This window comes from Parasteatoda tepidariorum, chromosome 4 (assembly GCF_982258835.1).
Source record: "Parasteatoda tepidariorum strain Cologne lab strain chromosome 4, Ptep-v5.0, whole genome shotgun sequence".
NCBI lineage: Eukaryota > Metazoa > Arthropoda > Arachnida > Araneae > Theridiidae > Parasteatoda > Parasteatoda tepidariorum.
This window is the reverse complement of record NC_141758.1, coordinates 51,422,374-51,444,788: the sequence shown is the minus strand read 5'-3', so window position 1 is coordinate 51,444,788 and position 22,415 is coordinate 51,422,374. Positions and strand designations below refer to the sequence as shown.

Genomic DNA, 22,415 nt, shown 5'->3' with positions numbered 1-22,415 from the left:
CAGTTTCATGATTCTTAATTTCTGGCAAACTCTATTGATGTTCCTTCATCAATTACTTCTCCATTTTCTTTTTAAACATTTTCTTCGTCACTTTTCCTTAACTCAGTCCAATATTACACCATCCCTTAAAGTACAAAGCAATATTTATAGGATTCTTTATAAACTTGTTTATATAACATGCATTTCCTATATGTAGGATGTGCACACTTTCAATTCTTTTGGTAGCTTCTGAATTGTCTGTTTAGCATGTGTTGCTCAGTTTCATGATTCTTAATTTCTGGCAAACTCTATTGATGTTCCTTCATCAATTACTTCTCCATTTTCTTTTTAAACATTTTCTTCGTCACTTTTCCTTAACTCAGTCCAATATTACACCATCCCTTAAAGTACAAAGCAATATTTATAGGATTCTTTATAAACTTGTTTATATAACATGCATTTCCTATATGTAGGATGTGCACACTTTCAATTCTTTTGGTAGCTTCTGAATTGTCTGTTTAGCATTTGTTGCTCAGTTTCATGATTCTTAATTTCTGGCAAACTCTATTGATGTTCCTTCATCAATTACTTCTCCATTTTCTTTTTAAACATTTTCTTCGTCACTTTTCCTTAACTCAGTCCAATATTACACCATCCCTTAAAGTACAAAGCAATATTTATAGGATTCTTTATAAACTTGTTTATATAACATGCATTTCCTATATGTAGGATGTGCACACTTTCAATTCTTTTGGTAGCTTCTGAATTGTCTGTTTAGCATGTGTTGCTCAGTTTCATGATTCTTAATTTCTGGCAAACTCTATTGATGTTCCTTCATCAATTACTTCTCCATTTTCTTTTTAATCATTTTCTTCGGCACTTTTCTTTAACTCAGTCCAATACTCGTGAGTGTACACTCCCTCTGCTTAGAAATCTGGATGTGATGAGTAGTAATATGTTTAACTTTTTTTCTTCTTCTTCTTTTATATTATTTATTTTATTCATTTCTTTCTCTTCATGGATGTCTTTTTATTCATTCTCTCAGCTATTGTTGTTGCGGAAAAAAATTTGGCGATGATGAATTGTGTTTGTTTGGAAGCTATTAATTATTTATGAGAAAGAATATCGCATCCGACTTTGTTGCGATAACGCTTTTTTATTTTATTTTCTGTTTACCCACATTGTTAATGTGAGCGTAAATAGTTTTTAGTCGCTTCAGGGATCAACTCTAAATCGCATTTATATCCTTTAATTGTGGACATCTTGATTTAAAGGGAATGTTTTACCTTATGGGCATTGGTCAGCGCGCACCAATTGATTAAAGGTTTTGAAATAGTTTTTTTTTTATTCGCTATTCTTTATTTGATATAATATTGCAACTTAGTTTTATAAGAAATAATAAAAAGAGTTTATCTGTTTAACATGGCTAGTAAATTATTAAAATGGTGCATAAGCATTTGTCCCAATATTTTTTTTTAAGATTATATTGTTTATATTAATAAGGGATTTTTGGATTAATAAGAGATATTATTAAGATTATATTGTTTATATTAATTATACTAATATCTATTTATAATATGATCTATTTCCCTCTATTTATAACATAGGCTATTATATTCTATGTATAATATGGTCTATTATATTTTCTATGCATGATATTGTATGAATAATGTGAGCTATTATAATCTTTGTATAATATGGGCTATTATATTCTAAAATAATATGGGCGTAAATCCTTTATTAATTGTGAACAAATTTTATTTCATAGAAATGTTTTAGTCAGATTACCATAATTTAATTGATATATTTAATTGGTATTGGTGATAAGTTTTTGGTCCGCATGTTTACCTAACGAATTATGTATCTAATGATTAAAAGTTTCGAACAATTAGTATTTAAACAATAGCATTTTCTTTTTCATTTTATAAAGAAGTTTCATAACAAACTTAGAATTAAGTTTTTTTTTTTAAGTTATTGACATACAATTTATTTCTTAAAATGGAAATTGAAATTATTCAAATATTCTTTTTTGAAAGTTTTTATAAAAAAAGAATGTCGTATCGGAATTTCTGTGATAATACTTTCTGATTAAGTCAAAATTGCAATAGTGTTATTTAATTGCAGACATTTTGATTTAAAGGATGTGTTTTTTCTTCTTTTTTTTATGCATTGGTCAGCATGTATGCTTCAAGTATTGGTTGTGTATTGGTTAGTAATATTAATTTTTGATGAGAATATATGCTTCAAGTAATAAGAAGTTCATATGCATAATTAAAATGTTTTACGAATTTGAACAAAATGATTTTGAAGATAGCATTTGAAGATAGAACTGAAAAAAATCAGAAAACTAAAAGTACCTACTTATGTTTATAACAAGCAGATAAATTTAAATTTTTTAACAAAAGTCATTTCGGATTTTCAAAATTTTTAAAATAATCTTTTGACGTCTAGAGCACATGCAATTATTTCCGTTATAGAACACTAAAATATGATTGAATATCGATTGGCTAGTCGCTTCTTTTAAATATCAATTGATTTTTTTTTATGGAAGTAGAAAAAGACTGTAATAGTAAAATACAATTTTTTAATTATAATAAATTATAATATTTTTTTTAAATAAGATATTCTGACATAAATTTATTAAACGATAATTCTGTACAAGTGACACTTTAAGAGCTTTTTCTAAATAAGTTACTGGGATAAATTAAAAATAATTTGAAAGTTTAGTTTTGGGAAACTATTTAAAAATGAATCAAAATAAAATATTGGATATTATCATAAGATTTTTTTAATTGAAACTTTAAAAAAAATATATGATATAAAAGTTTAAATGTTGTTTATGATATTTCATAAAAAAGTGTAATTTATTGAAAAAACCCATGAATTATTGAATTTAATCTCCAAGCATTTCTCATGTATGTAAAATAATAGCAGAAATAGCAATTCTGCGAGCTAAGTGCAAAAAATATATTAAGTAAAATAGTTAAAAGCATTTAAATTTATGGGAGTTTAACATGTCCTTATTCACTCAAAAATACGAAACAGTTATTTATTCAGTCAAGTCATTTAAAAATAAGTCAAATTTTAACGGAATAAAATTGTTTTGTATGAGTATTCTTGAACCTTCTACAGTTTAATTTTCAAAATCTGACATAATTGATCGAATTAAAACATACTTCTTCTACAGTTTCATTTAATGTTCTTCGGTTTTTATATACTAATGAAAAAAAAGTATGATTTAAACAAACAGAATACAGAGCTACCAACTTTCTACTCTTTTTGGGACATTTTTTTCACGTAGTATCTAAGTTTATGTTTTAAGCATGATTCTTTGTTTTGTAAATTTGTTTTAAATTTATTTTTCACACCAATGCATGAAAAATGATTCAAAATTTCATATAAAACGCCACTTTGTACTAGATTTTTCCCTCTCAGATTTTTAAAATGTTGGGAAAATTGCTAGAAATTCTGAAAGCTTTATATTTTAATTGTTTAGCACTGTATTAAATATTTTGAAGAAAGCGCAATAGTTACCTATGCTGAAAATAGTGCAAAATTTATCGTGTTTCTGGTTCTATGTGAGCACCAAAAGGCTCGGTTATTCGGAGTGTTTTCGCAATGATTTTATGAGATTTAAAAATTAAATATGGCTTAATATTGTGAGATAAAATTTGGAAAATGTGGTACAATTTGGCGATTTTATCATGATACTTTAAAGCATGGCATAAAAAAAATTATTTAGTTAAATTTACTTTTTTGTTTTTTATTATTTACTAAATGTGTGGTAATAAGAACTATAATTTTGAAAACCAGAATTTCCGTTAAACTTACCAAATGAATACATTAAATACCGTATATTTTGGTTTTATTAACCACAATTTTTTTAATAGAAATGTCATTAACATACAGTACGGTGTTTTAGAAGAATTATTTTCTCCGTGTAGTTAAAATCTTTAAAAAGTTTTTCATTTCTGCGAAATTCAAATGTACCTACATTCGATTTTTTTTATCTACAAAAATTGTAAATTTTAAACTCAATCAATCAATTTCACAGTCCACACTTCCTCATTCAGAGTTTTTTTAAATTATTCTTATGGTAGAATTAATAACTTTTCTCTGGCATGGGCAAGAAGTAGGACTAGCTTAATTATAATGTTTGTTAAATTTAAAAAAACATCTATATATTTATTCTCGTCAACTGAAAATGTGGCGTGCAGTTATGCTCTTGCATGTCAAAATTAAAGGAGAATAAATATATTCCTACATACATTTTGCAAATCGATGCCAGTTTGTATTAAAAGTCATGTTTATGAATCCTGATCACGTATATTTATTTGGAAACGATTAACTCTTTACTGAAAAGGTTTTATAATTTATCGAAAGCAGAAAGCAAAATGTGAATAAATTTTATTTTGATTGTCACGTCAAATAATGTAATTCTGAAAATAAGTCATATTTTATACATTCAAATATATTGATTGCTGTATTTGAAAGCTACTCTTTTTTTTAATTATTTTTTTCAGAACGATAATATCTTCTTGAATTTTTAATCTCGAAAAACATATTTATGAATAACTTGCTCAAGTCAAATCATATAACTTTTAAACTGTAAACTTTATTAAATAACTTATTTTAATCTACAAGTAAGAAGAAAAGGAAATTAAAAATTTAAATCAGCTAAAATTTTTAAAAAAAATTAAGTTCACTTTTCTTTGTTTGAACACTCTCAAAAAATCTTTTTAAATTAAATCATTGCTTCGTCTAATCAAGTACGATAATACGGTTTAACTTAAAGCTTTATTAAAGTTACACCAAATTTGAACGATATGATATTTTAACTAGCTTCAAAAATAATAACAGTTTGCTTTTTTTGTAATTATTTTAATGTACATTGCATGTTCCTGAAAAATTGAGATGTATCGATTTTGGTAAAATCAGCAATAAAAAATGGATTTGGTAATTTCAACACACCTTGTATAAAAACCATTGTCATAAAAGAATGACATAAACCGTTTATTCGCTTAAATTTACGTTTCAGTTTTATATTGTTTACTAAATAATAAGGACTATAATTTTGAAAACCAGAATTTCCGATAAACCATTACCATAGGAACAAAAAATTACCAAATGATTGGTTGTCTTTTCGTTTTATTAACCGGTAAAATTACCAATATGGTAATTTTACCTGAATTTTTTCTCCGTGTAAAATTTTTATACTGATACTAATACGGATAACTTTTACACATAATAAAAAAAGAATCATTTAAAATTTATTCATTGTTGATACTGTTTACTCTTTGTTGATACTGTTTACTCATTGTTGTTACACTTTATTCATTGTTTATACTGTTTACTCATTGTTATTACACTTTACTTATTGTTATTACACTTTATTCATTGTTCAACAAATTCCTGTTCGTATAGACGACAAGTATTAAGCTTAAATATAACGCTTGCTAAGGTTTTAAAAAATGTATTTATTTAATTGAAAGCGTAGCGAGCAGCTTCACACTTGCATGCCAAAACGATGAAGGTTAAATGCATTCCTTCTTATATTTTGCAAATTGTAGCTTGTTTGCATTATGTATGATGCTTATAAAACCTGATCACGTATATTTATTTTGAACCTATTAATTCTTTACCAAATATGTTTCGCAATATATTGGACGTAAAAGGAGAAAAGAGTTTATTTTATTTGTCACGTAAAAGAAAATTTATTTCTGGAAATAACGGGTTACGAAATCTCTAACCGTGTAAGTCTGAGACTTACGATAATTACAATATATCAAAGAAGTTAAAAAGAATTGAATATACTCCTAAAAACATATTGTTCAACTATATAATGGATGAAGAGTTGTATATAAAAATTGAATGTCCTCTAAACACAAGAGTTTAAGAATATAAACTTTTTCATTTTTTAAACAATGATTTATAAAAAAATGTTTCTTCTCTGAAACTATTGATCAAACTTTGAATTTTACTTTTAGAGTCAAAATTAAACAGATAACATAATTTATTAGAAATCCGTATAAGGCTTCTTATCAAAATATTTTTTGAGTATGAATTTAATTCTCCAAATAATTGTAAATAGTTTAAAGACTAAGTAATAGTAATAAATCTCCCCCTCCCAAAAGATTAAATCTCCCAAACCATTTATATTAACATTTGATCTCAAAATAAGCGAATTTTTCGATAAGGAAGAATATAATTAAAAAAATTTTATTTTTTCATTTCAAATTAGACATTTTCAAATTAGTAAAACAGAAAATTAGTTTAATTGTCAAATAAATGTTAGCATAAAGCTTATCTTTTGGAGTTGGTGAGCGTTGTCGAGTAGATAGAGGATTGATAGATAGATAGATTGACAAATAGAAGCCGTTAGACCAAATGTAATAGTTAGCCTTTAAGTTAAATGAGCGTATTTTTTCCCCGATCTTGTTTGATTTTTGTGTTTTGTTGCAAGTAAAAATTAGCTAATGGTGTATTAATTAAAAAATAAGTTATAAATGACTAGTGTAAACGTGAAAGTTAGGCGAATTTCAATTTTGCTACAAGTGAAGTTGGACCCCTATTCAAGCAAAGTTTTCTTAAACAAAAATTTTGAAACAACACAATATCGTTTAAATTTGCTGAAATCTTAGCACCTTGCCGGCTTGAATTATTTTGCGCAAATTAGCCAATCTTAATTTTAATCCACGATGCTGGAATTCGATTTCAACGTTATCAAGGCTCAATATATAACATCTTATTCACTCTGCAACAAATTTAGAAGATACTATGGTTCAAGATATCTATCAGGCAGAATAGTTAAAGCATTCAGCGGTCATCGGGAAGTACTAATGTTTTGTACCCGGTAGTGGTTAGAAAGAAACCAAACTTTGGATTTATGGGTACCAGCTTGCTTGGTGAGTGAAGGTGGTCTTTGCACAATACTGTCCTCACCACTCATGTTGGTCATTGATCATGACCTCCAAGACTCTGATCATGACCTCGACAACTGGCTATTGTGATTGTGCTTTATATTTTTTTACCGACATTATATGATTCAATGTTGATTCGATATTGAGATTGCATTGATTGGTTTTAATAAGCGAGAAAAAAATGGATGTTTGGCAATTAATGTAAGCCTAACCAGCTCAGAAAATATTTTTAGAAAAAATAATCTCCTTTTTGAAACATGATCCACTAATTTTCCATCTAAACTTTTGTATTTTATCTGTAGCTTTTGTGTTTAACTTGTCTTGGTAATTAATTTATCCTCATCACCATTCGACACAATGATCTGTCCCGATTCTCAGCCAGGAACACTGAGCATAACAAAAAGGGTTCCATGAGAAAATACCATCTTCCAGAAAAAGAAAGCTATAGTTTTGGAATCCGATCGGCCCTTGTTAATCAATCATTGTCAGGTCTCTTCAAAAGACAGAACAAGAACACTGCTTTCTGGGTTAATGCTGATGGCTCTTCCTGTGTGACTTCTTCTTTTCTTGATGAGCGGTCATCTCTTAATAGAGCGAGGCAGAGATTTTAGACCATCCTTGTGGCTTATCTAGTTTTGAAGGAGGTGGTGTAGCAACGTCGCCGGGGAATCTTCGTGAAAGGTTTTGGGTGGCTTTTCACTGAGATATGATAGATGCGAAGCGAGGAGAAGTTGGCTTTTATATTATTCAGAGAACTAGAAAGAAAGGCGTGTTCTAGTTGTTGGCTTGGTAATCAATTAATGCCTGATTTCTTGGATTAATTCTAAATGGAAATGGCAAGTTTGATGGTGCAATGCTTGATTGTACAGGATAAATCATAATTGTCCGTTTAAATGAATGTTATTCCTAATTATTGCATTTGATGTTTCTAAACAATTTTTTTTCATTGGAAATAAAGAATACTGCATAGAAATTTTCGTGTATTTAGTGCCATTTAGAAATTTTTTTTGTAAAACTTTACATAATATTGTACTTTCATATCTGACTTTGCAATTGAATTTTAAAGGTATGCTGCAATCTTGATTTTTATGGTATTCAGAAAAATAGAAAGAAAGGCGAAGTTGTATTTAATTGGTGACTGATTTTTTGAAGTAATTTCTTACGACAGTAAAAATTGGTCAGCGATGAAAAAACACGCTCTATATTTTAACGTTTTTAGGCTAAATTTTAAGAATTAAAGGAGGACTTACGTCTATTTAATCATATAACATGTTATGTTTTCTCAATAAAAGAATGTGGTAATCCCAATTTAGTGTTTGCTTTCTCTTAGAAATCCATGCAAAAGAAATGGTCACAAGAAATTTTGGAATACAGGAAATTTTTTCGGTTAATAAGCCGTGATGTAGCGATCTGATTGAACTATACGAGATAACTCACATTTATTTGCTTCGTGAAAGTTATTCATAACTTTGAACTCAATGTTTTTTTGAGCAAAATTTAAAAGAAATAAAATGCTAACCAATCATACTAGTGCACTTCATGTTATTTACATAAAAAAAAATCAAAATATTTAAATTACATTGCACTTTCAAATTCTTATTTTGCTATCTAATTTTAGCGGCAAACTATAATCTTATGAATTGCTGAGTTATTGTGAAGACTAATCACAGAAACATGAAACATTAATAAAATAAGTGTTCACTGAGTTTTTTTCAAAATAAAAGAAATATAACAATAATTGTTCAGTTTCATTATTTCGCTTTTTTCTTCATTTTGATGATCTATTTCCTCCTAAATATGGTTGTTTTGTGCGCTACTTGAAAATAATTGTTAATAAAAATACATTCTTAAGTGTAACCAAACTTTAAAAGCTGATTGCAAATATGGATATCTGTATTGTCCAATTTGCAATCATTAATTATGTAATGCATTGTTGGATCCTTATAATATTTAACAAACAAAGGAATCAATATTTTTTTAATTCTGTTTTGACTGAGTAATTTATTTTTCTTATTTGATTCACACATGAAGATAATTTAAAATTAAGTGCTGTGAAAAATAAATAATAAATTTAAAAACTCGAAACTGAAACGCGTGATAAGTTTTTCTCCCTTTTTTTTTACCACGTTTGGATTGTAAATTCGTTTTTAATTGTTCTAGGAAATATCAGTCAAATATCTTAGTTTTAAAATTATGTTAAATACCTTAAAGAAAAAATAATTTACAGTAATTACAGTGCAAAACTTCGTTGGATAAATTAATTTATAAAATTCAGCATTTGACAAATATTTCTATACTTTACCGTAATTGAGAAACTTATTTTAACAGCGAAGAATGCGTATTTTAAAGTTATTTTTATTCACTTAAAAGCCAGTATCACATTTTTCAAATCATTGAGTTTGACATTACGTGAAAATATAAAGAAAGTAATCTTTTCTGTATACGAATGTAAGATCGTGTTTCCTGAACAAAAGAAAATCGATTCATTAAATTTATTACTTTAAGTCTGAAACAATTTGTTTACTTTATTTATTTTGCATTTGGGAATGAATTATGTAGAAGAGTCGTTTTAACAAAGCGAAATATAGCTTTTGTTTCAATAATTAAATTATTGTCAAACTATATCAATCATCTCGTTTTTGAATAGTTTAAAAGATTTATTTTTGGTTGAGTTTCTGTGCTAATTTAGAGTAACAACTGTGTAAAAGTATCGTATTGCAAGTTTTATCTATCATTAGCCTTACTTTGTTAGCAATTTAATAAATACGATCAATGTGATATGAAATTATGGAATGTAATATGCATGTAGTATGGCGCAAGAATTAATTTATAAATTTATTTTTCCTTATATTTCTTGTGAACTAATTTTTATATAAATAATTATTTTTAAAAACTTGCTTAGGTAAACAAGAAATAAATGATGCAAAGGTATACAATATTGCTGGCATTTTTAAGCTAAACATTGCATGCTTAACAATTAATTCTTAATTAAATAAAAAAAAATTGACAAAATTTTAAAAGAAATTTAAATTGTCATTTTCTCGTAAACAACTCGATAAGACTCCATTCTTTTAAAATTTGTATAGCTTTTGTAAGTTGATGCTATTTTTATTATATAATCTAAATAATAAAAAGCTATAAAAATATGTATCATAGATTTTTTGCGAAGAATTTTTAAAGCATAATTTTTAAATCCAATGCTTATTAATCAAACAAATTTCCTACGACATACCACTATTTCTTTCAGCCAATTTTTTGGTTGAATTTCAAAGAAAAAATTACATTTAAATCAGAATTAGCACTTTTTTTTATAGTCCTACTTGCTGTGACTCCTAAAATTTTTTTTTCCTGCGAAAATGAAACAAAATTCTATTAAAAATACATGGATAAATTACTTTCATAAAGGAAATTTCTATGGTTTTGATAAAAGGAATATTGTTTTTACAGTTTGTGATGAAAGGAATATTTTTTTAAAATCCTTTTTTATTAAAAGTAATATTTTTTATGGACTTTGATAAAATGAATATTTGTTAATCCTTTTTGGTTAAAAGGAATATTTTTTTACACTCTTTGATAAAAAGAATAATTTTTTTACAGTTTTTGATTAAAGGAATATTTTTACTGTTTTCGATAAAGGAATATTTTTACAGTTATAATAGGTTATAATAAAAGGAATATTTTTTACAGTTTTTGATATAAAAATATTACAATACTATTTGATACAAGGGAAAAAGTGTCCAATATCTTCAAGAAATCATACGTTTCAAGCGAACATCAAATGGTTTCCAATTATGCCCACAAACTATAAATAAAACAATGACAAATAAACAAAAAAAATTATCTAAAAGTAAACTGGTTTTTTTTAATGACTAAAAACTTCAAAGATCGAGCTCTTAGAATTTCGCCCTTCATCGAAAGCTTCGCCGAAATCAATCGAAAATCGATAAATTCAGCTGATCACTACAGCCTCAATTAATCTATGTCAAGCAGAATGCGTAATTCTAACTCTTAACTATTTATAGTGGTTAGTTTCTTAGTTAAAAGAATTATTTTAATTGGTAGTAATCATCTGATTCCTGGTTTTGTTCCGAGACCATTTTTTTATGAAGACTGTATTTAAATTCATTTTACAACGCCGAACATGTTCCTTCGTTAATTAAGAATTCGACCGATTTCATCGTGCGTTCAACGAACTTTTTACAAGTTGCTATTCTTGATTTATTCTTTTGTTATCTTTTTTTGATGAAAGAAAACATGTCAATAAAATGTGTGAACGTGTAAGAGCTGGAATGCTTCATTGACAATGTTTATAAATATTTTATACTTATTTGCTACTGTATAGGAGTAGAGTTTCAATTTAGAATTCTCGGGTGTTAAATTATTCATGTTGAAAATTATCAATAATTTCGTTTTCAAATTTTGAGGCAATGTATTTATAAATCTCATTTTTAAATTGTAAACCTCATTTTTTAATGCAGGATTTCGTGTTAAGGGGAAATAATTATTAAAGAGGTATCTGTTTGAAAACAATAGTAAGGAACAGTTTGTTGTTAAAATGCATTGTTTAGAAAACATTCTGGCTTATTATTATTACCGTTAAACCTTCAACTCTTTTTTCTTATCTTCATTAAAGAATTTCTAGTAAACATTAAGCATTATTATTTTAAAGTTTGATAAAATTTTGTGCTTTTAAAACACAGCATATTGCTCAGTTTTTCATTCACCACAAATAAAGAATTATATACTAACTGTTTATGTTTTTAAGATAGAAAATTATGAAATGTATAGTTTTAAAACTTTATTTTTAAGTAACGGATTCCTTTAAAGTAAGCTACACTCCATCTCTATGACTGTGCTTTGTATGGAGTTAAGTTTCATCGGCAAAATACTTCACTATGATCATCCCCAATTTAAATTAACAAACATTAAAAATTCATAAAATTCATTACTTCTCTGAAGTTTGTACCGAATAGAATTTTTAAAATTTAAAAGTTTATCAAATTATCAAATAATTAATCATTAAAAAGTGTCTAAAACTTGCTCTACCTTTGAATTTTTGGTTTTAAAATCTTTATCACAAAAATTGGGGAAAGATATTTTTTTTTATAAGAGTATGATAATAAACCAATATGTTTCAAAAATTTTACATGTGCCCATTTTGAAATCTCTGTTTTAAATTCAAATTTGTTTAAACTTTAAAAAAAAAATGAAAATTCAAAAAAATTAGTGCAGAATAAGTCTGCTTCTTTTGAAGTGTTACATTATTTGTACTTTTCCAAAATGTTAAAAAAAGAAGAAAAAAAAGATAAAAAGTAGCAATAGATGTTTCTTTTAAGATTTTAAATTTTTTTAAAAAAACGAAGAAAAGTTTGCCTTAGTGTGCAATCAGTGATATTATTTCTTAAATGAATTATTTTATGCATATTAGAACCTGGGCCCAACCCCCTGCTCCCTTGCACAGCTCCTTTCGAATTGTTTCCTTTACCTTTTCTCCGGATAATTTTGTATTCTAATCTAGCCTTGTCTATTGTTTAATAATCTTTTAAAAATGAAGCCTTTAAAATGTGCAATATATCCTTTTAAACCTTTGTTTTATCTCCATTTATATTCAATTTATATTCATTGCGATTTCACTTATATACATTTTAATGTTACTTGGAAAACACACTTGAAACAAAGAATTCATAAAATTTTTAAATTCATACTTTGAAGACACAACAAATTTAAGTCCATCATTGTAAAGTAACTTAATATAAATTTACATATAACTTCATTATGTGGTATAAACTCATAAAATGTATAAAGACCAAAGAACATATCTTAAAAAGTATCATTAAAACTAAACTGTAGCTCTAAATTATCTACTTAAATTATAATATGTTGCCTACTTAATTTAATAAGTATAATTCAAAATTTAAATTTAGATCTCTCAAGAACTATTCGATCGATTTCGTCAAGTTCTGCATTTGGCCATTAAAATTACATTCTTTAAAATGATGTAAAAACTCGTATACCAATGCAAATTTCTTTTTACCCTAATGAATACTTTTAATACATTAAATTAATAGTATTACATTTTATTTAACAAATTAAATAAAATTTAATAAATAATAAATATATTTTTTTAATTAATTAAATAAAATAAAAAATAATTTTTAAAAATAGCTTTTTTTTATGGTAGGCTTTCTATAATATGTTTTTCGACATACTAATTTATAATTGTGTCCGAAATTTTTTTCATTCATTATAAAAGGTCTTGAGATGTGGCGATATGCGCACAAAATAAAATTAACACTGAAGTGTCCAAACTTTCGATCGCTCTCTTACCCAAACCATTGGGACCATATTTCCAAGAATGCAAAAACCCTTATATTTTGGAGGTTGAAAATGCATAATACGTCAAAAAAAACGGTATCTTTATTTTAAGTCACCCTCTCGAATCATTAAGATTGAATTCTCGTACGTGAAAATCCAATCATTAGATCAAAAGTTATTCAAGAAGTCCCGTTTAGTTTTTTGCGTACTGTACACTCATTAAGCTTAATGACTTTATTATCTCAGAATGAACCAAGTGGGTAGTAGCTCACTATTCAAATAAGGCCTTCATACTCTGTTGAATGGCAAAGTTGAATTGATAATTTATTGCTAATTATCCTAAGAGTCAACTCCGGAAGTAATAAACTGTTCTTACAACAATAAATTAACTGCACACAAAAATGAAAAAGAAAATTGAAAATATTTTTTATGTATTACTTCGTGCATGTTGTGTTACAAAAATTATTTTTATGCTTTTTAATGCTATATATACGCTGAAATAGATATTTTGTAAATCCACGTAATAAAATGATAACGGTTTAAACAAAATATCAATCAACAGTTATTTTTTCTTACTTAAACGTAGCTTCAAATACTGAGTAACAGAATTAGGTCGCAATTTTTTTTTTATATATTTCGCAGTAGAATCAATCTTGCTCATGATGAACAAGCTTCATCTTTTGTTGACAGTTCTTTTCAATGAAGATGAAAATATTCATTCCTAACCCCGTATGTTTAATTCAATTGAAAGCATATAGCTTATCTATTAAGTTTTAACAATTGGCAACGTAATTAAAAAAAAAATTAAAATAACTCCAACTTTCATTTTAAAAAGTACCTAATCTCAATCGAAGTTCTTGTTATATTTTCTTCTTTTATATATGCTTATCGGTATGTAACAGCAACGCCTTTTAGATAAGTCTCTTTTCGGAATGAAACCTGTAGCAAACGATAAAAAAACAAAATGAATTGAAACAAATCAGCTGCAAGGAGTCCAATGAAGAGAAGGGAAGAAAAAAAGCTTAAAAAACGAAAAATAAAAAAAAATAAAGAGGGCTGTCGACAGATTAAAGCTCTCAAACTTTTCCTTTTGTATTTTCTTTTCTTTTAACTCTTTACGCCAACAATTTGATTGAGTTTCTGCGACGGCTCACATATCGGAGCGGGAAAGGCTGAACTGGACTTGTGTGCTTCTTGATGGGCTTTGGTCAATGCCCTTTTGAAAAAGGGAAGCTTCTAGGGGTGGTCCACCCCTTTTGCTGTTTTTTTTTTAACTCATTTTTTTTTGTTTTTTTTATTTGATAACTTGCTTTCAAGACGCTGGTAATCGGTGTCATTATGGTATCTGTTTCCAGCGTAGAGAGAGATATTAAAGTGCAGATGACTCCTTATAAATGACAGTTTGTCTCGCTAGATAATAAATATTGATTTAACGCCGCTAGACTTTTTTTTTGGAAAAAAAAATAGAAATAGAAATAAATTAGAGAGCTTTAGTTGAAGCTACATCAAATTTCTTTTAGGGTAATAGTAATCTAAGGAAGCTTGATTTTTTTTGAAAGCTGTTATTTGATAATATTAAAAAATCGATAAAATTTTTCACCTTGTCATTAAAAAAAATATCGTTTTTATATTTTATTGAACGTGCAAACCTTTAAAATAAAACTGTTTTAATTCAGAAAGTTTTTGCTTGAAAAAGAGAAATCTTCAGTTAGAATTTGATTTTGTGAAAACTTTTCCAGAAACTATTACTTTTCACAAGTTAGAGATAACTGCGATGTTTTCGCCAAAGTTTTCATTTTATTTTCGATAATTTAGATACAAGTGTCTGAAAAGACAATTATGTTTTGAAAAAAAGAAGAATTAAATTGGAAAAAAAATAAAGTAGATAAAGCATGAAATAGAAGGAGAAAATAATAACAAAAGAATATAATCGAAAAAGAATAAGATAGAAAAGAATAAAATTAAAAAAGAATAGAATACAAAAATTAAATAAAAATAGAATAAATAAAAAAAGAAAAAGTATGATTAGAAAAAATGTAAAAAGAACAAAATAAAAAGATAATAAAATGGAAAAAAAATAAAATTAGATGAAAGAAGGGAATAAAATATAAAGAAAAAAGAAAAAATGAAGTATAATATTGAAAAAGAATAAGATGGAAGAAAAGAATTAAATTTAAATGAATACAATAGAAAAAGAATAAAATTAAAAAGAATAAAATGGAAAAAGAATAAAATAAAAAAAAAGAATAAAATGGGGAAAAAATAGCACCTTTTGCGCAATAGATTTTAAAAGTGACGAATTTTGTTGCACACATAATTGCAATGAAATTTTTCGTTTCTGTATAGTTTTGCCAAACACGCCTTCTACTTTATATTTAGAGAAATTGCTCATGTGTTAAAAATAGATTATTTATTACAAAATTTTATTATGTAAAATAACAAAATGTTATTTCCAAATTATAAAAATATATTTAATAATAAAAATTAACCTATTTATTTCTTATTTAATAGTTATTAGCTATTTCTCGTCAATTCAATTTAATTGTTAAAAATTAAATAGCGAAAATTAATTTCTTTCTAAAGTAAGTTTTAAAGTAAGTGTAAAAGTAAGTTTAGTAGCAAAAATCATCCAATATTATTTATTTTTTGATGTTTCTTAATTGTTTCGTAATCTTTATTAAAAAAGCATAACACATGAGTAACTTTTTTAATTTGTATATTCCTTTTATGATGATTAAAACATTTCAGTAGAACGTGAACTTAGTAGAACATTTTAATGAAATGGTTGATGAATATGATATCTTTAGTCTAAATTAAATTAACTTTCTAGTTTCCATAACAACCACTTTTCAAAAAATTTGGTTTTAATCATTAAAAAAGACTTTCTAAATTTATTCCTACATATATATTTTAACTTTATAAATTTCCCCCACAGGATTATTGAAAATTCACTTTTTCATAACACCCTACTCATAAGACTGACTTCATCCACTTTTTCCGATTACGTGTTTTTATGACCTGAAAAAAATCAATTTCGCTTGCACGTGTTTCTGTTATTCTTTGAGAAAGATGCATTAAGAGAGTCATGATCGTTCTTGTACTTCACCGCCAACTTGCACGATCATTTCACGATTTGCTGCCATTTCGGGTTTTATGGGTTTTGTGAACTAATGCGTTTTGAAGTTCATTTCAGGAAGTAGTTTCTTTTGGATGTAAAAACAATGCTTATGTAAACTTCGGTGGGAAATATTCAGTACATATGTCCAAACATTTCCCTCTGTTTGCCTATCATTGCACGCTTTTATTTGTTTATGCTTATTTCTTAGCTTGTCTAAAGAAACAAAATGTGGTTTTGAGGCTGCTCATATTGTATCTTAATAGATTATTCTCAATTATACGATCTTCTCAGAGTGTTAAACCTTTTTCAAGTAAATGCATGATCTTCGACCCGGAATGATCTTTTCTCCATTTATTATGTTTTCAAATTATTATTATTATTTGCGTCGAGTATAGTTTAAAGCATATTTTAATTTCGTTGTTCCTTTTGCAATTCACTTTGTGCATCGTTATTTTTTGTTACCTTGATTCAAGCTGTTGTCGTACGTTTCTCTTATTAGTTTGACGCAATCTTGAGTTACATCTTTCATTTGTGCCCTTATATTCAATCTAATCAATCTCTTACTCTTATTTTTACTTCTGCAATATTAATCGGAATCACTTTCAGAAAATTTACTTTTTTTTAAACTATCTGTGTTAATTGTTCTAAGTTATGTGTTGTTTTTATAAACAAAAATGCATTCACGTATTTATTGTGTTTCTTATACATCTTTAACTAATAAATTGTACAGTTCTATTTTTTTGATATTTGAATAAAATATTAATATGTTGTATGCAAGTATTGACATACAAAATGATATCAATACTTTACTTTTTAATAACTTTTCAAAAGCAATTTAACTCTTTCCTTTATTTTCGTGTTCTTTAACCTATGCATCAAAAAGAGTTTTTAGCACTACTGATTTTATATCTAGAGAATTCACGTATTTATTGTGTTTCTTACGCATCGTTAACTAATAATTTGTGTGGCTCTGTTTTTTTATATTTTAATAAAATATTAATATGTTTTATGCAGGTATTGTCATACAAAATGATATCAATACTCTACTTTTTAATAACTTTTCAAAAACAATTTAATTTTTCCCCTTATTTTCTTGTTCTTCTTCAACCTAATATCTCTGCATCAAAAGGAGCTTTAAGCACTATTGAACTTTATACCTAGAGATGTTTATGACTTATAAGTTTGACTGACTTATAAGTCTTTTTTCACATTCGTAGCTAAATTATAAAAAATCTGTTAAATTTACGGAAAAAAAAACTGTAAGTTGGTGTACCAGTTTAAAACCGTTTATCTTATAGAAAAATACTATTATTTAAAAGCAGAAGCCTGTTTTTTCAGCAGATAAATACCATTATTTTAACTACAAAAACTTTATATTTATTTTAATAATTTTTTTTATTTATTTTAACAAAAAATCTATTAATAACTGTGTCCGCATCGTGGTTGGTACCAGGGGAAAGCAGCATTCGTACGACTTGACGCTGTGATTCGAACCAGCACTTCATTGGGAGGCAAGCTCTCAGTCCTCTCAACTACAGCAGCTCTAGCGTCTAAGCATGAAGAAAAATCTGAAGCTGTTTTTATCTTAAAAGTTTTACTTATTGAACTGGTACTTAAGTCTAAAATTGTTTAAAACTATAGTGGTACGCCAATATGAAAATGTTTGGCAACTTAACTTACCTAAAAATTATATATAGAGAGAAATATAATAAACAAGTAGAGTATCGATATGGCAATGAAATCGAATCGCAGTTTCAAAAAAGGCAGAGTTGTCGATAAGTAAGCAACATAGCAGGCCAAAAACTTAAATTTGAGTTTCAATCAATTTATGATTGGGATAAAAAAAAACAGAGAAAAACCGTTTTGACAACAAAACACCTTTAAACCGTCAAATACATAGAAAAAGTCTGTAAAATGACAGGGAATTTTTCACAGTGCGAATATAACGGACAAAAACTGAAAGAATCTGTATTTTTGTTTAACTGTTTTTTCTGTGAAAATGACTATCTTCTGTATAATTTACAATTATTTTGTTTTTGCAGTGTAGGTTCTAGACGCACTAGGCTTTTGTAACATTAAACTTCGCAGCAAATATAACATTAAAAATAAATATAGTTGTTTTCAATCCATTAATAGAATTGAGTAAATGTATTACAGGTGAGGATCGCAAATAATTAAATGGTTTCAAATACAAAATCATGTGCTGAGACTTTTCAAAGACAATAAAGTTCCTTCACTCGCAGTGGCTTTTGGAATCCGTTACATTCAGACCTTATTAGTTCAGTTCAATAACGAAAACAAAAATATTGCAGCAGTATATCATAAAACAGAACTACAGAACTATTCACTTCATTGCATTTGGAATTCATAACATTTAGATATCTATTCAATAAAATAAACCACAGTATATCATAAAGCAACTCTTAACTTCATTGCTTTTTAATCTTAATTTAGATTTTTTTAGTTTAGTTCAGTAAAGAAAACCCCATTATATCATAAAACTGCACCTTTCATTTCATTGCTTTTGAAATCCATTACATTTAGATCTTTATAGTTCAGTTCAGTAAAGAAAACAACGATTTTGTCGCAGTTTACCATAAAACTTTTTAAAACTTTACCACAGCACTTTTCATTTCATTTGCCTTTGAAATACATTTAATTTATATCTTTATAGTTTATTTCAATAAAGGAAACAAATATATTGTCTCAGTATATTATGAAACAGCACTCCTCATATCAGAAATCCATTTCATTTAGATCTTTACAGTTCAGTTCAATAAAGGAAACAAAGATATTGTCACAGTATATCATAAAACAGCACTTTTTACAGCATTGCTTTTGAAATCCATTGCATTTAGATTCTTATTCAATAAAAGAAACCACAGTATATCATAAAACAACTCTTCATTGCTTCTGAAATTCATTTAATTCAGATCTTTATAGCTCAGTTCAATAAAGGAAACAATGATACTGTCGCAGTTTATCATAAAACAGCACTTTTTACTTCATTGCTTTTGAAATCCATTACATTTTGATCTTTATTAAATTAAAGAAACCACAGTATATCATAAAACAACTCTTCACTTCATTGATTTTGAAATTCATTTAATTTAGATCTTTATAGTTCAGTTCAATAAAGGAAACAAAGATACTATCGCAGTATATTATAAAACAGCACTTCTCAGATCATTACTTCTGAAATCCATTACATTTAGATCTCTACAGTTCAGTTCAATAAAGGAAACAATGATATTGTCGCAGTTTATCATAAAACAGCACTTTTAACTTCATTGCTTTTGAAATCCATTACATTTAGACGTTTATAGATCAGTTCAATATTATTAACCAAAGATATTGTCGCAGTATATCATTTAATGACATCATTAAGTGCGGCCATTCGGTCACTTTGATCATACCCTCGAGGCCTGTTGTGCAAAAACCTCATCAAAATATCCCCACGAAAATTTCCTATTACTCCTCCTATCGCCACTTATTTTGTGAACAAGGAAAAAAAACAATAAAAAAAAAACGTAAGCAAATCTTCAATGAAAACCATTGCGTGTGGAAAAAATGTTACGGGTAAAAAAATTCCCCAATTAAACTACAAGATTATTGCAAAATTGCCTCCGTACACCAATAATCATTATTTTTGATAAAGATTAGAGTGATTTGGTTTCAGTCTTCCGCTCGAGCTAGAAAAAAGTCGTTACAACGGTCGACATCGGTATTAAGTAAGCAGATGAATAATTAAAAACAATCCATTTTTTTCCTCAAAGAACATGACAATTTTTTTCAAGCTGACTACGCATTATATATTACAGTAATTATGGATGAGTACTTAATCCTTTGCGACCATATTATTGGTCAAAATTGATATTCTGATCTTTTTCTACTTCGAAGAAATCGATATAGATATGATTTATTAATATTCTAATCAGTTATCGTTTGGTGGAATTCTGTGACTTCTGCCGATAGCGTTCAATATCTTGTAGAAAGATCTAAAGCAATATATTAAGGACATTCCAACGAATTTGTTATTAATATGTCAACTGAGTTGTAAAATATAGCTGAAGAGTTACTGTCCTTTTTTTAAAAACAAATATGTAAATGATTTTATTGGAAACTTATTTGAACTATAAAAAAGCAATGAAAAAAAACTTTAAGTAAATCGTGTTTTACAATGCGTTTGGGAAGATATTAGGAGTAAAAGAATACAAATCAGTTATTGTTTCGAATAGTTCTATGATTTTTTTTTCTGATAGTGTCCAATATCTTGCAATGAGATCTTCAGTAATACTAAGGAAATTCCTCCAAATTCTACTGTGATATAATTTGGGTGAAGAATTCATGAGTTTTTAATACAAAAATGTGAATTAATTTTATTAAAAACGCACTTTTTGAACTAGAGATCTCAGATTTGAATAATAAATTCATTATATTCATATATCGATATCTTCGTATTGTCATGAACTTCATTTCACGATAATGATTAAATTTGAAAAAAACAAAATAAATAAATAAGAAAAAAAATGAAAATAATAAATTAAAGCAATTAGCAAATACAAATTATAAATTAATACATAAGAAATAAAAATAAATAGTAAAAGAAACAAATATTTTTATAGTTTCTTTTATTCTTACACTCTGAGAAAAAAAGTGATCAAAACTATCAGAAAATGGTAAAATTTACCGTGTTTCTGACTCTATAGGAGCAGCAAAAAACTGGGTTCATTTTAACCGAAAAGCTTTAAGATTTTGGAAAAATTAACAATAAAATATAATTTTATAATATAATGTGATAAAATCTGGTAAATGTGGTAAAATTTGGTAATTTTATCTCCATACCTTTGAGCTTAGCATAATAACCCTTCATTCGGTATAATTTTCTTTTCAGTTTTATAATTTTTACAAAATGTGTGGTAATAAGAACTATAATTTTGAAAATCTGAATTTCCGATATGAACCGAAAAATTACAAAATAATTGGTTTAAATACCGTTTTTTTTGGTTTTATTCAGTACGGTGATTTTACCAGAATTTTTTTTCTCCATGCAATATGCTTAATAATTACGTTTTCTTACACATCCGAAACTAAAATATTTTAAATAAAAAACATTTTCATAAACCAGTTTTAATTCATACGATAACGTTTCATTTTCCTAAACTTGTACATTTCAAAAAAACTTTGCAAAAACGAACTTATTCAGTTGTAGAAACAGTTTATGAAAATTCATAAAAAAACTATAGAAAATAAAATTAACTTTAAACAAGACGTGCAGAGTATACTAATATATTGAAATTTGCAAATTTTATCGATTAATAATATTTATTAACAAATGAGAACTAATTTGCTGGGCCATGATAATTTGTTAATTGATTTGCTAATGAAATTCAAGAAATATTTTTCCATTTTCTATCCTCTAATTTAACGCGATGGAAAAAAATTAAAGGTCAGCACAATGGTTCAACTAAGCCAGAAACGTCTCATAGAAAACTTTTTAATTACTCACACACAATTAACAAAATTCTCGCATACAATTAGCTCATTTTCTTCTCACGAAGTAGTAATAATAAATCATCAACTGCAAAAGAGAAAATTTCATGGTATATTTATAATCTTATAAAGAGAATTAGGTTATTGCTTCTATGTACAAGACACAATAAATACATTCCGTCAACAATGATGAAAAATTACACCTCTTGCCCCGCAGTTCAAATCGTAACGTAAATTTAATTACGTTTGCAGCATTACTGAAGTTTTTGTTTCCGCCGTTGCCGCGAGACTAATGAAAACGATATTTTCGATTTTCTTTTTTAAGTATCTCATTTAGTGGCAATTAATCTGTTGTTCCAAATGATGCTGTTATTCTGAGAGTTGTTTTATTCTTTTTGTTCTAGATATTTTGGAATTTTAATTCACACGCTACTTTATAGTACGCATTCTAATACCTTTTTTTAAATAAATTATTAATTAAGAATGTTATTTAAGTGATCCTTTGTATAATAATAATAAAGAGTGTTTAAAATATCGTTAAACAAAAATGATTTAAACAGCATCCTCGCGTATGAACGAGAATCTTATGT

At 26.9% G+C, this 22,415-nt stretch overlaps 1 protein-coding gene across 1 annotated transcript in view; it reads left to right on the top strand.

The window, feature by feature from the left end:
* The window catches only part of LOC107438967 (uncharacterized), a 191,531-nt gene that overhangs the window by 12,098 nt on the left and 157,018 nt on the right, over nt 1-22,415 (top strand). The window lies entirely within an intron of this gene.